This window comes from Saimiri boliviensis, chromosome 10 (genome assembly GCF_048565385.1).
Source record: "Saimiri boliviensis isolate mSaiBol1 chromosome 10, mSaiBol1.pri, whole genome shotgun sequence".
NCBI classification, from domain to species: Eukaryota; Metazoa; Chordata; class Mammalia; order Primates; family Cebidae; genus Saimiri; species Saimiri boliviensis.
The window spans coordinates 81,965,821-81,980,165 of record NC_133458.1 but is presented as its reverse complement, the minus strand read 5'-3'; the positions used below and the strand labels follow the sequence as shown (position 1 = coordinate 81,980,165).

The 14,345-nt window shown below is 33.7% G+C and overlaps 1 protein-coding gene across 1 annotated transcript in view; it reads left to right on the top strand.

Moving 5' to 3' along the window:
- The first annotated feature begins 357 nt into the window (after nt 1-357).
- MEOX2 (mesenchyme homeobox 2) overlaps nt 358-14,345 on the top strand; it is an 88,341-nt gene continuing 74,353 nt past the window's right edge. The window contains exons 1-2 of the mRNA XM_074379556.1: nt 358-2,781; nt 13,383-13,537. The gene's annotated coding sequence lies outside the window, so the exon portion shown is untranslated. The remainder of the gene's footprint in view (nt 2,782-13,382; nt 13,538-14,345) is intronic.

Below are 14,345 nucleotides of genomic sequence, written 5' to 3'. Positions count from 1 at the left end.
TGGGAAGAGTTGAACCAGAAAAGTATGTTTTTGTCACTTAGGTCAAACAAGAACCAATATAAAAAAATGATGGCAAGTTTAATAATCTGTGTATGCTTTAGTGCCTAGTGAAGTAAGCACGGATCCCTGTTTTACAAATGTATAGAAATACATTTTATATTTCAAAGTATATTTATTGATTGTTATCCTGGGATTTTCACTATAGAAGTAAATTATTAAATTAATTTCATAATTTTTATTTGCACTAAATAGTAGAATATACATGGTTCATATGTAAATTATCTCTCAGATAAATCAGTAATATATGTCTTCAAGAGATACGGAATGATTTTTACTTTATTTAATAATTCTGGTTCAGTATTGACATATTTTGACTAAAAATATAATGTCATCATTAAAGTTATTTGCAGGTCATATAATTATAGAAATCTATCATGTTAAGAAAACAATTGTGGGCATTCGTGCTAAACACATTCTCCTATAAACTCCGTTATTTCAAACCTACACACATTGGTGAAGGCAGTCTTGTTTACGCTTTCTACTGATTCAAATGCTAATCTCTTCTACCAACACTATCATCAACACACCAATTAATAATGTTTTACCACCTATCTGCCCATTCCTTAGCTGAGTCAAGTGGGTACGTAACATTCACCTTCACAATTCACTGTTGGTTGTCTGCTTGGCACCCATATGCGTGTCCTTTAACACTACTTAGTTTCCAAATAAAGACAATAACAAGGCCATAATTCTGCCTTACATAATACAATTATCTTGCATAAAATGGAAATGCACTGATCCCTTCCAGAGAAAAGGAGATACTGTCCTTAAGTAATATTTATTCTTCCAATATTTTATAACTTAAATATGATGATGTAAAATTAACAATACTAAAATACTAATATAGAGTCAAACATCTAATGTTACATAATAGGAGAATAAGAGAAAAAAGAAAACAAGGGTGTTTGCCTAATATAGACATATAAGCAAAATATATTTATAACAAAATAAGGAGTACATACTCATGACAAAGTTTTAGTTTCTATAACCAACTCTATTGTCATAGCTGACGTTTATAACTACCTTCTTCTGCTACCCATTATGCCTGCTCTTTGCCTCAGCAGGAACCTTAGCTGGTCATGATTCTTTATATGGTGGGGTGACCCAAATCATTCATGAAGAGTTTGGGCCGTTAGTATTCCTGTTCAGATGAGGTTGTTATAGTTTTCTATAAACCTTGATCACAGGCATGGTAATACTAGCAGAAGTCTTAAGGAAGCATCTATATTTAAGATATACTCATTCTTATCTCCATTGTGGAGTGGACCAATTTCCTTTTGGTAGTCCAGTTCAATTTCCCTAGCCAATACCAAAACCCCCTTCTTGTTGACTCAGTGGCATAAGTTGCCCAAAGTGGTAAGGAGGCAGTCTTAACTTCCAGTTCAATGGAATCACTGATGAATCTCCTAGTGGAAGCATTCCTCCCTCTGGGACTAAGACCTCTGGGCAAGCAGAGCACAAAGTCATGGTAACAAAAAAATATTTTGCTAATAGGTCACTATGGGTAATTGTGAATTGTACCATTCTCATTTCCACTTCTTAATTCCTGGACTTGTGAATCCTGACTATAGAAAAAAGAAACAAAACACCATTTACTGAATGCTGATTCAGAGCATGTATAGCCTTCTGGAGAACTTGGTCAAGTGGTATTGTCACCTAACTGGCACTGTAACCAAACCTTCAAAAGGCCAAACCACCATTTTATTAATGCAGCTGTTTTAGGATGATGGGAGACATGGTAAGACTAGTGAATTCTGTGAGCATGAGCCCATTGCCACACTTCTTCTGCTGTGAACTTCTTGATCAGAAGCAATGCTGTATGGCATATCATTACACTGGATAAAGCATTCTGTTTAAGTCTACAGGTGGTAGTTTTGCCAAAATCATTGCCTGCAAGTTAGGAAAATCTACATATAGAGTATCTATTCCAGTAAGGACAAAATGTGAACACTTTCATAATGAAAGTGATTCAGTGGAATCAACCTGCCATCAGGTAGCTGGCTGGTCTACCCAGGAAATGCTACCATCTTGTCTCTTAACTGCTATTTAAGTGTCACAATTGTTGAAGCATTTCATGAAACTATTGTCAAATATTAATGTAAGTTTAACTGAAAAAAAAAGCACACAAGTAGTACATATTCATATTCTTGATATCTTCTTTGAAAATGTTGATAAGAAATTTTATGGTGTTAATCTATTGTACTGACCTTTAAACCCAAGCCGTGTCTGACCTATTACAAGTTAAATATATGGCCTGCTTTAGAGTCAACTATTCTGATCACTTAAAGAAAAAAAACAACTCCTATTATCACAGCCACAAGGTATCAAATACAATAAAAGTGTTTAATAGAGACAAAAGAGGTCAAGATGAAAAGAGAGGTACACTATTGACTATCAGATAAAATGATATGTTTTTCTCCATCTGAATTAGTCAGGATTCTCTGGAGAAACAGAGCCAATCAAATACCCATATGCAAACACAAACACAAACAAATACAGAAAGAGCGGTTTGTTATGGGAATTTGCTCCCGTGATTTTGAAAGCCAAGAAGTCCCAAGATGTGCAAGCTGGAGAAGCAGGAAAGCCAGTGATACAAGACATCTGAGTCAAAAGGCCTGAGAACCAGGAGAAACCATGATGAAAATCTGTGTCCAAGTCCAAAGGCCTGCGAACCTGGAGTACTGATGTCCAATGGCGGGAGATGATACATGTCCCAGCTCAGTGAGTAAATGTGCTGTTTCTAAGCCTTTTGTTTTATTTTTGCTGCAGCTGTCCCCTTTAGGGTAATGCCTGTTAGGCAGAACATCTGTAAACCAGCCCCTAGTCTTCTCCTGTCAAGTGATCATCGGGAACTCTTCATGAGGCTCCTGTATAGGCTGGGAGAGAGAAGCCAGGGTAGCAAGAGCGGAGACCAGGGGCATTTGGGCCACTTCTTCATGTAACTGACTTGTGTCTTCATGGCCTTTTTACCATTATACCATTTCCATTATACCATTTCCCTTTGTTGATGAAGTGTTATTTCACAAACCAACTTGATGGGTTGATGGGTCAAATAACACCCAGTTCAGAGAACATCTTTTAAATATTTAGAAATAACAAAGGCAATTTCTAATAATAAAGTGTACATATTCTCTATAAAAAATTACAAAACAATTTTCAAAATGTTAAGAAACAACACAAATATCCACTAATCTCACCAAGTGGAGATAGTATTAATAAGCTAAAATTGTTGTCATTTTGAGCATGTCTTTAAAATCAAATACAATATATATAATAAAACATGTATGGTGTGAGTGTATTTGAGTCATATAGTTGTAACCTGCTTTCTTTCTTAGCATTATATGATGACTGATTTTCCATATTCTGTATTATTTTAGAACATGATTTTTAATAGTTTCACTCTAGTTATGATTTACCATAATTTATTTAATCAATTTTTATTTGACATATTTCAATATAATAAGTATCACTTCAGAGATGTAATTTTACATACATCATTTGATATATCTAATTATTTCCAATCACTATATTAATTCATCTGCATTATTGGATTCAAGTTAGCATTTTACTTACTCCTAGAATTTCCATGAAATAATCTGTTCTAATTACACTCTTCCCAGAAGTGTATGACATTTATTACTTTCCAAAATCCTTGTCGTCATAACCTATTTGTTTTTTAATGGTTATAAATTTGGTAGGTGGAAAATGCTGTATTTTTAACTTTCATTTTGATTACAAGTAAGTTTCTAGTACTTTAATATTTATTGATTATAAATAGTTCTACTTTGATAATACAGTAATTCATGTACTTTGCTTCTTTTTTATTAGGCTCTGTTTTTCTAGCGTTGAATTCTATGGGGATTTAATTTTTCTAGATTCCATTTAGTAACATTTTGCTGTTCAGACCTTATGGAGATGTTTCTTTTTTTTTCTTAAAAAAAAAAAAGACTCTTGATAAATACAAGGGTATTACATTAAATTCCTCAGCATTGGAAGTATTTCTACATTCATAGTTTTAGGTAATCTAACTTTATATATTAATCAAAACTTAGAAAATTGGAAAGAATTAATAACCAAATATTTGAAAACAAAAATAAAGGAAAGTACGGTGTGGTGGCCCATGTCTGTAATCCCAGCAATTTGGGAGGCCAAGGTGAGAGAATGCCTTGAGGCCAGGGGTTTGAGACCACCCTGAGCAACATGGTAAGACACATTTCTGTAAAACATTTTTAAAAATTAGCCAGATGTGGTTGTACACACCTGTAGTCCCAGCTAATAGGGAGGCTGAGGCAGGAGGATCGCTTGAGCTCAAGAGTTTGAAGCGGCAGTGAGCTATGATTGCACCACTTGACCCCAGACAGAGCAAGTTCTTGTCTCTGAAAAAAAATTAAAATAATGTTGCTCAAATATTTGCCCCAAGAATGTACCTATCAAATGACTTAATAGACCAAGAAAACACAGGCATGACATTTGAGGGGCCATTTCACTGGCTGAATTACATATAATGGAGAAATTAGTGGTTGGTTTTTAGCTTCTGTCTCAAGATCCATTTGTCTCTTGGAATGTGTTTCCTAAAAACAAGCTGGGTGTGGTGGCTCATGCCTGTAATCCCACCACTTCTGGAGGCCATGGCAGACAGATCACGAGGTCAAGAGATTCAGACCTTCCTGGCCAACATGGTGAAACTCCATCTGTACTAAAAATACAAAAGTTAGCTGGGCATGGGGGCCATGTGCCTGTAATCCCAGCTATTTGGGAGGCTGAGGCAGAAGAATCTCTTGAACCGGGGAGGGTGGGGGTTGCAGTGAACCGAGATCGCACCACTGCACTACAGCCTGGTAACAGAGGAAGATTCTGTCTCAAAAAAAAAAAAAAAAAATGCAAAACAAACAGGGTTTTTCTGATATTTAAGATTTGTAAACTTCTCCTTCAGAAGGTTCTCATGTCTTTATTTTATATTACATTTTAGTATATAATGTATTGACTTAGTAGTTATTTAATGTATAGTCTTTATTCTACATGTACATTTTGTTTTATCAGATTGTACTGTAAATCACCAGAAAACATTTCTGGAAGTAGGGATTCAATTATAAAAGAATGTGTTGTAGTTACTTATTACAAGTCGGAGGAGCCAAAATGGCATGAGTTTAAACTGCTTGCCTGTCACATCAGAGTTGCAAAAAGCAGTTTCAACAAAAAGCTAAAGTATAGTTAAAGTATGCAGTTTTAAAACTTTTACCATGTCACAAATGCACATTTCAGTCAGTACTAAGCAGTACATTGAGCTTATTTCTGGCGTACCTTATATATACTCACTATGTGAATCAAGCATAAGTTATGTAAATAGATGTTAAATCTTAGGTTCTATATTGTTCATTTTATGAGTATTTTATTTCATTGTTAGTATGCCTATTTATTTCGAGTTAAGGGAGTTGCATATTACACTATAATTGAGGTTAGGGTTAGTCCAGTAGATATTATCTCACTAAACCTCTGTCATTATAGCACAGTTCATTATCTTTGAACTAAAAGCTACAGCCTGTACAATGTAAAATCAAATTCCACTATAAATTTATCGAAAGTGCTTTAGATAAGAAATGACATATGGCTTTTTCTTTAGAATTAAATAGTCCTTTTGACTATATGAAGCATTTTTGTCAGGCATCTCAAATTCCAGGTTTTTATATGGCACGAGTTTTTGTTTCACTATTACTTTGAAGGAAGTGAAAAAGTTAAGTGAAATATGTATAACCTAAATGTATGATCATTTAATTAAAAATGTTGAAAAGTTACATTAATCATTAGCATATTATTTATTTGATCAACAAGTGTTACCAGTGGAGGGTGTCTAGTTTCCTGGCATTTTGAACAAAGACTTGGACAGAATGCACAAACAAAGCAACAAAGGAAAAACACAGATTTATTGAAACAGAAGTTCACCCCACTGAGTGGGAGCAGGATTGAGCAAGCTGATGGAGACCACTGGTTACAGAATTTTCTGGGGTTTCAGTACCCTCTAGATCTAGAGATTTCCCATTGGTTACTCTGTTTACACCCTATGTAAATGAAGTGGTCCACAACCAGTCTGATTGGTTGCAGAAGGGGACCAGTCAGAGGTACTCTTTCATTTTTCATCTGCCAGGTAGAAAAGGGGCAGGTTGCAAAGTGAGTATAGCCTCTAATCCTTTTGTTACCTGGGCGAAAAACTTGGGGTTTTCCTTTAGATTTTATTCTAGAAAGTTAGTGTGAATTGGCTTTAGGTTTACTCCCTCCAGACCCTGCCTCACAAGTGTTTATGAAAACTTGACCTAGACAAGATTTCTCATTAGAGTGTTATTTGGGAAAAAAGGTGGAATGAATGGTTAGATATAAGTAAATACTCCAAATTGTTCTTAGAAAGCTTGTTTTAGACAGAGTATGGCTTCTTTTTAGATGGAACATGGACCTGAAAATTAATGATAATGATGATAATCACAATTAACATAAAGATAATATCTGTTATTTATAAATACACTATGTATCAATTTACTATCTAGTTGAATAACATTTAAATTATATACTGTAATTGTCAACATGAAGCTATAGAAATAAACATCTTTATTTTAGAGATGAGGAAACCTAGACACAAAAATATTACTTACTCTGGCCACAGTCAAAGGGCTGAAAATGGACAAAAACAAGACAATCCAAAGGATCTTCTTCAGAGACAATACTATCAACCCCTATAAAATAGATACTATTGGCCGCAAAAATATATAATGTCTCACTGGCAATAAGTCTGATTTACATGGAGATTGGCGTCACAATTGATGTCGCAATATGACTGCAGACACTTGTAGGCAAATACCCAGAGAGTTTGAAACACTGTCATTGCATAGGGACACAACTGTTGTTCTAATTTCAATGAGAATTAGAAATGAACCTCTGCTCAAGGGCAAAAAAGAAAGCAAAAAAATACTAAGTAAAAAGAAGTGAGCAAACAAAACACAACACAACACAAAATGAAACAAAACCCTGAAGCTGGGATAAGTATTTAATCAGTTCAATTTTCTTTGCAGTTGTAGAAGCAGTTACATTTCCCTGATGTGCCACAACAGCTACATGGGTACTAATATCTAATGATAAAGTAAAACTCTTAGATCTAAATGTTCTGTTAAATATATATACTGAGCTCTTATTTTGTGCCAGACATTATGCTAGACAATGTTAACATAAGATGCCAGCAAGACACAAGAAATATAGAGTTTAGTGATATGAATTATGCATATTAGGAGTAAATTTGAAGTTTGTCAAAACCTGGTGTAATAGAAATATTTACTGCTCACCAAAGAGCCCTGTGCTCCAGAATTATTTTCCAGTCCTCTGACATGTATGTATGGCTTTGTTCTTGCCCAAGAGCTGTGAGCAGAAATGGCACCTATCACCTTTGCCTCAAAGTATGTAACACCAAAGTATGTGACCCTCCACCTCTTTTTTCCCTTGCTGTGGATCTTGGAGACACATGCTGAGATGACTGATTCACAACGCCAACTACTGCCTGGAGAGCCAACCATCTTGTGCCACGCTATGCAGGAAAATTTTCCAAGGCAATAAGATGCAGAGGTAAACTTGTGGCAGCATTGTCTAGTCCATCCTGAATAACACACCTGGCTCTTCTTTCTTCAAAAAGGACATTGTCAAGCAAGCTCTTTCAAGCCTGTCAGCAATTAACAGTGATGCTCCTGATGCGCAGAGGAATAACAGACGTCTTCACATAGTGGGGGTTTGCTGTTTCAGGAATTTCCTGTATTTCCTTGAGATCTTGCTCTGGAGGTTTCCAGGTGTGGTACCACATTGTGAAGCTCCTAATCATGGGGTCAAGAAGATCAACTTACAGAGGGACTTTAGGTCCTACATCATTTTGACAGATATATATGTAATTTTGTACCTTTTTGCAAGGGGAGGGAATAAAAGGGAGAAAAAGCTAAATGACATCCTCTGGCCTAGCCTAGCACTGTCCAATGTAAACCATTTGGTCATTTTAAGTTTTCTAGCATCTGCATGAAAAAAGTAAAAAATGAAGTTAATTTTAGTAATATATTTTATTTAGCCCAATGCATCCAACCATGGTTATTTTAATATGTAGTCAATGAAAAACTTAGTTAATTTTGCAAGAAGTCTTTGCGATCTGGTGTGGATTTTAATCTTTAAATAAATCTTAATTTGGAAAAGCCACATTTCAAGTGCTCAACAACCACATGAATCGTATTCCACAGTGAGGTCTAGATAAATAGACCTCAAATAAAGTACTGGTCTGATGATGGAGGATAAATAGACCTCAAATAAAGGCCCCCAAATAAAGTAATGACTGTTGACTGAGAGGAGTATGGAGTTAAGTAACATTAAAGAAGTATAATTGGGAATACTGTACTTGATGATTGATTGCATAGTGGGGAAGGAGAAGGAAGGAAGGGCTTGGCAATTGTGGGTTCCTACTTCTGACTTAAGCAACTGACTTGTTAATAAGGCTGTTTAGAGAGAGACTGACACAGGATTTGCTCACTTAAAATTGAGACAGCAATTTTTGATCACTGGAATTGCTAGTACAATACAAGGAACATAACCCACGGTTCAACCCATGGTTCTAGTCATGGCTATATTTGACACAAATGCCAGATTATAGTGATCTAACAATTGCTTTTTAAGAAAAATATTGTTTATATAACAGAACTACACATGGATTAGCAAGTCTTTAATACTATTACAGAAAGAGACACCAATAGCTAATTCAATAACTTTAGATTTGCAGTGCATAACATTTATAAGCTACTACGTGCTTCTTTATATCTTTATTCTCTAAAAATACACACTAGGCTTTATTGCCACATGTGCAACAGTGAACATTTTTGCAGTTTTATACTTATGTGCTTGTCTTTGGTTCTGGAAGAAATATTCCAAGTAATGCTACCTGGGCCTGAGACCTTTCCCTGGCAGGGTGTATCTGATGAAGGTATGATCAGGTCATAAAATCCAAAAGACTCAGCTTTCAGCTTTGATCAAATCACATCATTAACTGCAAGAGGTAGGATACCAGAGGTAACCAAGAACAAAATTTGTAGAAATTCAAACATTTCATAAGCTGCTGGCAGGTGCTAGTAACCCACAGATGAGAACCATGGTGAAAAAATAAAATAATTAACATGGAAGGTCATAAATGTGCTGTTTTTATTGCTCTATAGTTACTATATCAAAGGAATATTCTTAAAGTTGTTTGCAATAAATAGAGGTATTATTATATTTGATTATGGGTCAAGTCTATTTAATTTGACCTTGGTATATCTTCAGAGAAACATTACTGTCACTTTAACCAGCACATTCAGTCATCTTTAATAAGTTATTTGCAGAAATACTGCTGCAGATTACTACAGATGCCCTAAATTAGAGGAAAAAATTGTCAGTATTCTTTTACTCATAAAGTCAATTTTCAACATCAGTTGTCAGTTTGATTCTAATTTTTCATGAAGTATTACAAGATTGTTTTGACCTCATCAGTCACTGTTCTGTTTTTTTATTCATTAGTATTTTATATCCTCAAGAATGAGTTGTTAGAGTAGAATTGGACCAACGTAGAGTCCTACAACTTTGAGCTTGTAGGACAAAGGCATGCAAAATGCATGTCCGGAGGAGAAAAATGAATCTTTTCTAGTCACTCTAAGTGTTGAAGAGATTCCATCTAGTATTTACACAACCTTAGGTAATATAAAGAAAGCTTTGTTTTGATCACAGGTCCTTTTGTGGATAAAAACAACTGTTAGCTGGTGGTATGACAAATTGGCTTGTCCTGGGCCTTTGAGCTCAGAGCTGGTATTCCTCCTGGGTTCTGGTTGGTGTTTGGTACAGAATTTCCTTACTTGCGCTTTGAAGTGCTCTAGAGTGCAGTTGGCCCAAGACTTGTTTTTTTCCCTCAGACACTAACAGCTGTTGAAAACCAGCTTATTATCTTCCCATATACTATGACCCCAACTTAACAAAAATCATCCTCTGAAAATAGAAAAAATGTAAAAAAAAAAACTTTTGATTACAAGGAGTTTCAGGTTACGAATTTGTAAGATGAAAAGGCAGCAATTATTCAGAACTTCAGATATTCAGTAGCCTGCACATGTCTAAGCATTGATCACATGTATATCCACACTTCACATTAATTATTCAAAACTGTTTCTCAGAATAGTAATATTTCATTATTCTATCAAAAATATATATGCTATGCAGTTAAATATGAACCTTTCTGATTATTTTTAAAATTCCAATTAAACTAGGATATGAATCTGAAATCTTTTTACCATGATCATATGTGGCTTACAATTTATGTATTAACAAATTTAAAATTATTCTTAATATCTTTATCTTACTTTCTGCCTTTTCACCTGCTAAATACTATTCTGATTTTTTTTTTGACTGATTCTGACCTTGTTTCTTAGGTTAATTGACACATACATAGACAGTTGTCATTTAATCATTTTATTCTTGATTTTATCTATTTCCATAGGGCCATTGCCTTGTATGAAACAGTCTGTATCACTCTCAAAATCTTCAAAACAAACCTGTGCTGCATCAAAGTACTATTATAATATTAAACTCTGAAAAATATGCTTTTATAAGAGATCATGTATTTGGCTTTAACTTTTCATTTTGTTTGGTGTACAAATATACAACATTTTTCCTTTATTCCTAAAAAAAAAATGTAGACTTAAAAGGCAGCTGGTGTTTCTTTGTTGAGTCTGAATCATATAAAATACGAGTGTGCAATTAAATATTTTGGAGACTATACTAACAGCTAAAACACTCAGATTTCTAGTAATTCAAATAATGAACCTCAGTTCAAAATGGAAAAGCCACTTTAAGAATAAAACTTGCTATAAATTGATGAAGTATGAAAAATAACAACACACAAGAAAAACTTATCATAATGTCACAATTACATTAGTTATGTTAAACTCTTCAAGTTGGAAAATTTAAAGCAGAACACTAAGGTTTATTACAATTCCCATCTGTATTTTCGATTCCGTTTTTCTTCTCTGAGATTTGTGAACTTTTCTAAATTCAGTTTATATAAAAAGATAGCATTGCTTTTTTAAAACGTGTAAGAAATAAATGGTGTAATTCTCTTAAATTGTGGATAGAAATGTAATGGTTATGAGTTTGATGGTATAGAAAATATAACAGAATATAGAACATTTCATTATAGAATTATCTTGAATTAGTGTGGCTATACATCTCCCTGTTATGGAAAGGAGACAATTTTCAATGACAAAATGTTGAAAAAGCCTACATTTATTAATAAAAAATAATATAGGAGGTGAATCCAAATGTAAATGTAGAAATTAATTATTGTCTATTAGCATTATTATTAGGTAACTATCAAATAATTATGGATTTAAAACAGGTGAACAAAAGGAAGTCCAGTTACAAGTTTTTGAAATTTGAGAGGCAATCAATGTCTTCCCAGTCTTAAGACTCCTCACAAAATAAAAAGAGAAAAAGAAAGAAAAAAGACCATTAGAATTTTATTAACTATATGAATATATGTTATGAAAAAATGCACATATTTTGAATTTTTAATTCAGTTGTTACGATTTAATTTTATTAGTCCTAATCTTTATTGCATGCCGGCTTTCTAAAGATTATCTGTTAAATTGTTCTAATTTTGATATATTTTGTTTCATCTCATTGCTTTAGGCAGAATTATATTTAGTGTTTAGTACAGTTTCATTGATTATACTATACAGTAATTGAATTGAAGAAAACCACCAATTTCTGAAGGAAATAAATTTAAATGCAGGAAGACCTAGAAACTAGAAAAACAAAGTGTGCTGGATTGTTTTACAGTTTAGAAGTAAGGTTTTAAGTATTCATTTCTTTTGGTACATGTAAAATGAATGTAACAAGTTTTATTGTGAACCTAACAGTGTTATGTAAAAATAATAACATTTTAAAAATGTGTATAAGTATATGGAATCAGTATGGCGTTAGCCAGAGTAAAATTGTTCCATAAATTTTATAATGCATAGTTCCTGGGGAAAGTCAGATCCTTAGTTTTATAAAATGAAGTACGTCATAAATCACATAAATTACCATTGGGTATTTAGCATATTTGGATACATTTTCAAAATTCTTTATTTCAGAAGAACCAACTGAAGGACATAACTGCTACTTTTTGGCAAAATATAGCAGAAATAATATTTCTATACTCAATAAAGTTTTCAGAGATAAATTCCAATGTTAATGTAATTATCCACACTTAAGTTCATGTGTTATGATTATATATTACCGAGGAAAATTTATCTATTAGGTAATTCAAAGTAGAGTTTTTTATTTAATTTTAAATATTTGAAGTTCCATGATAAGTCATATCATTTGTGTGCAGAAGAATGGTAACTTTTAAAAGAATTGTCATAAATCTTAAAGTAAAATTTAAATGTACTTGTTGGATTGCTTAATATGTGTTCTATTTGTTTTAAAAGAAAATAGTCCTAATAAAATAAATCTCTACCTTTACTCTTAAATGTCATTTCATTTAAGCTGAGGAACCAATGAATATAGACACTTAACAAGTTTAAAGAACCTAGCCTACGTTTAAAATAATTATCATTGTGGACCCTACAAGAGCTAAGAAGCTTACCTTTTCACATAATCAACCTCTTTATAAGGTGTTACTTGATATTGAAACCTTTCATGAAATATTGGCATTGATACACCTTTTCTTCAGGGAAACTCAAGTATATGTAGGATAAATACTATATAATGTATAGTTTTAAATGACGTTTATATGGAAATTTTATAAATTTTCTAATTTTTACCATTCTTCTTGATATCATTAGGTAAAAAGGCATCTTTTCAATATTGAATTTTATGGATGTGAACACTGAAGTAGCTATTATAGGAAATGCTGGGGATTTTTTTTTTTCCTGTTGTTATTACATTTTCAAAATTTCTCTATAACCTAGAACATAAAATTCAGTATTCTATCTTATTCCAAGTAGTATAATAAATGAAAATTTAAAATCTTTATATAAAAATTAATACATATTTAGAAATCCAGAGAAAATTAAAATCATATTTAATTCTGGAATTCACCAAGACCTCCTTTATACTCCTTCGTTTTTTCCTTCCAAATATTTTCCTTATATTGTGTTTTCTGTAAGAAACTGGACCTCATAATTTTTGATGATATTAAATGTTTTCTGTCTTCAATTAAAAAGACCCTTCTTCCTAGCTTTGTTTTCATTGCATCCCTTCGGAATGACTTCCTCCTTTTCTAACCTTTCCTAAATTTTTCTTCCCAGGTTTCTGGCCCCACCGTTCCAGAGGCTGACTGACTGGAGCAGGTTGTAGAGAAAGTTCTGGACATGTTGTTAACATCTGACACAGTGAGTGAGAAAAAATCCAGCACAGTCACTGGGCAGGTTTAAGAAGAAGTGGCAGCTCCTGGAGATGAAAGGTTTGTGTGGGCTTGTTTCTAGTTACCTGCAACACACTGCTTAAATTCAAATCCATTCATTTAGTAATTGCTTAGCTTCCTCTAAACCATTGTAATGCAAACCAAAAGGACCATTGTGGATGTTTTGTACTGATGTCTGCAGATCATGTGTAATTTTAGTCTGTCTTGTCTGACATATTCCACAATGCTTTTGCTTGACAGCATTATATTATGTAAATATTTCTGGTTACGTTTATTGAGGTGGTTGCCGAAATCTCACTTTAAATAAAGCCTTTAATGCTTTCACCCAGAATCCATAGAGAACCTACATGAGTTGGGGAAGTTTGGGGTTGCTCTTTGTACTTTAACTTTTAATATTAGAGCACATATTGAAACCATAAACACAATGAAAATACAAAAAATATTCCGACGATATTGGAGGACTGTAACTCCCCCACCTCCTTTTATTCTTAAAGAGCCAAGGGCATGGGGAGTGGCAGGAAGAAATATTCTTAAGATCTAAGTCCTGGACGCCATCCTGCGAGTGCTTAAAACCCCTAGAAACGTGCAACCTGAACAACACCCCCTTTCGAACTCTAAAACAATATTAGATTCCCAAAATATCGGTAAAGAAAATCTTACCGTCAAAGGCTTGCAGCAGGTTTCAGCTCAGACCCAGACTGAAAAGCTGAGCAGCTGGTGAACAAAAGTTTTAGTTTTTTTTTTTTTTTTTTTTTTTTCAAACGAAGTCTGCAAAACTAATTTCCCTCAAAATAGAGCTCAATTTCCGTTAAAGAAAGCAGCGCTTACAAATCTCAGAATTCCTGAT